The sequence below is a fragment of the Oratosquilla oratoria genome, chromosome 29 (assembly GCF_046742065.1).
Source record: "Oratosquilla oratoria isolate Oo_2021 chromosome 29, ASM4674206v1, whole genome shotgun sequence".
Classification (NCBI taxonomy): Eukaryota; Metazoa; Arthropoda; class Malacostraca; order Stomatopoda; family Squillidae; genus Oratosquilla; species Oratosquilla oratoria.
In genome coordinates this window covers 23,944,186-23,946,512 of record NC_134805.1, presented here as the reverse complement: position 1 = coordinate 23,946,512, position 2,327 = coordinate 23,944,186, and the positions used below count along the sequence as shown (strand labels likewise).

At 39.1% G+C, this 2,327-nt stretch overlaps 1 protein-coding gene across 1 annotated transcript in view; it reads left to right on the top strand.

The window, feature by feature from the left end:
• The first annotated feature begins 1,472 nt into the window (after positions 1–1,472).
• The window catches only part of LOC143040828 (uncharacterized), a 20,999-nt gene continuing 20,144 nt past the window's right edge, over positions 1,473–2,327 (top strand). The window contains exon 1 of the mRNA XM_076212266.1: positions 1,473–2,121. The gene's annotated coding sequence lies outside the window, so the exon portion shown is untranslated. The remainder of the gene's footprint in view (positions 2,122–2,327) is intronic.

Here is a 2,327-nt window from a genome sequence, read left to right as displayed (position 1 = left end):
CATTAGGGGTGAAATTCACCCCCAGGGGGGGAATTTTGGGTTTTCTGGGGGTGATTTGTGACCACAGTCAGTTTACGCGGTGAGGAAAGCAGTTATAGGTTTTGGCCTAACTGGCCTGTCACCTGGGCTGGAATTATACTAATATGGGAAAAATATATACTAATTTGGAAAAAATAAAAGGGTTTTTAGTAATATTTGCATATTATTTAGAATGCACTTTTTGAAACAGGCAATCTTGGAAAGGAGGGGGGAATGACATTCAGACAAATGGTGCAAGGGGTGAATGGGCCAAGTAAGGCTGAGAACCCTTGCTCTAATACGAAGTGCCTATGGTCGAAGGTAACTGACAGCACTTCTTTGATCTGACGTTTCTGAGTGGCCCTCGCCAAGTGAGCTGCCACATTTTATCAAAGTCAAACATATATTTAGGACGACGTAATCTGAAAAACCCATACCGCCCTCGGCTTAGTTTACATGGCAGTTCGATGGTGGAGAACGAGAATGGTGGGTTATATCTCCTCTTCGTAGACGTTCATTCTCATTGCATTTCGAACAGCGTTCAGAATGATCTAGACGAAGCTCCCATAGATGCGGGCGTCCCTTTGAACAATGCCCAAAGAGTCTTCCCAAGACATCCCCGGGTTCTGGCCAACCGCCACAAGAATCTGTAAATCTTCGTTTGAAGCCAGGCGCTCCACACACACACGATTAAACGTATCTGTAGACTACCGTATGTAAAAGGAGCCAGAATATGTACATGTTACAAAATATTCACGTTTGGGATTTTCTTTTCAACCAAAGGAAAAAGCCTACAAGAAAGAAATATAATAGGATCCTGCTTAATATCAGGCACGTTTGATAAAAATATAAACTTAAGCTATGGACATTTTAAATGTGATAAATTGGTAACCCAAATGGTGACCAAAATATTTCCGCCAGATTGAACCTTATGTGTTGGTCAGGTCACCCCCCCTTCACGCATTGTATTGTCTCACCCTCCCCCCCCCTACGGTTGCTACCTGATACTTACATTTAAACAACTCTATATCTCTTTCATTTAGTCTGAAGATGTAATATACGAAAGTATTTACTGTCTACAAGTTTCCCTACTCCTGTGGTTATTTTGCACATATATACATATTATATATATATATATATATATATATATATATATATATACAGTATATATATATATATATATATACAGTATATATATATATATATATATACAGTATATATATATATATAAATATATATATATATATATATATATATATATATACATATATATATATACAGTATACACATACACACACACACACACACACACACACACACGTCTTCCCGACAGGACAAATTTTTTATGAAAGACAAAAAACAAAATGGCTGTTCTAGCTGTAAGGGTTGCCGACCGTTCCACCTGTTGCTAACAACCAACCCAGTACCACTCTGTCCGTCCTGGCAAGCGGAAGTCTCCAGAGCGCCAGGTCAGACGACGCGTCTAGACCAGCCTGCAAGACGTTCACGTGTTCAAGCGCCAGATCCTGCTAGCTGAAAACCCCGATTCTCACAAGACGCGTGTTCCATTTGGAAGTGTTTCGTGAACGGTTTACTCGATATAAAAGAGAAAGAGGTCAATTCACAAAAAGGAACAGGCTCTCTTTAGTACCATAATGAAACCTGGGGAACAATGACCTACGCCCACAGAAACGAGGACGTATGTGCGAGTTCCTACCAATGAAACTTTACAGTGAGATACAGCTCTTCATCAACGAACTTTAAACATTACTCAACTATCACCAGAACTCACGATGCCCTAACAACACCTGTAAACAGCTTTAATCATCATACAGGTACTTGAAGCAATCACTTGGCAAAGAAGAATGGTGAAGAAAAACAACGGTGATACTTGAGCGGAAAGTTCAGTGTTAAAATACTATAAGAAAATAAAAAAAACACAAAAGAAAGTTAAAGAGACAAACAAAGGCCGGTCGTGAAGTGGAGATGAATGAACAGCAAATCATAACAAAATAGGTCTGGTCAGTACGAACAGTAATTCATTATTGCGTTGGCCATTTGCAGAGGAAACATACACACCAATTTCTTCATATTTCACCTATTGTAAGTCATTGACATTTTATTCAAAATCTATAGGAATACCCGGCGTATTTAAAGCTTAATACAAATAATTGCTTCACTAAGTTTTTTACATTTATTCTTGCACAGCTGCGGGAAAATAAACTAGACACTGTCGCATGTAGTACTGGTAGTTGGTAGTACTAGGCAGCTCCCTCAAGGTTTCTTTGTAGTATTACTGCAGGGTAACT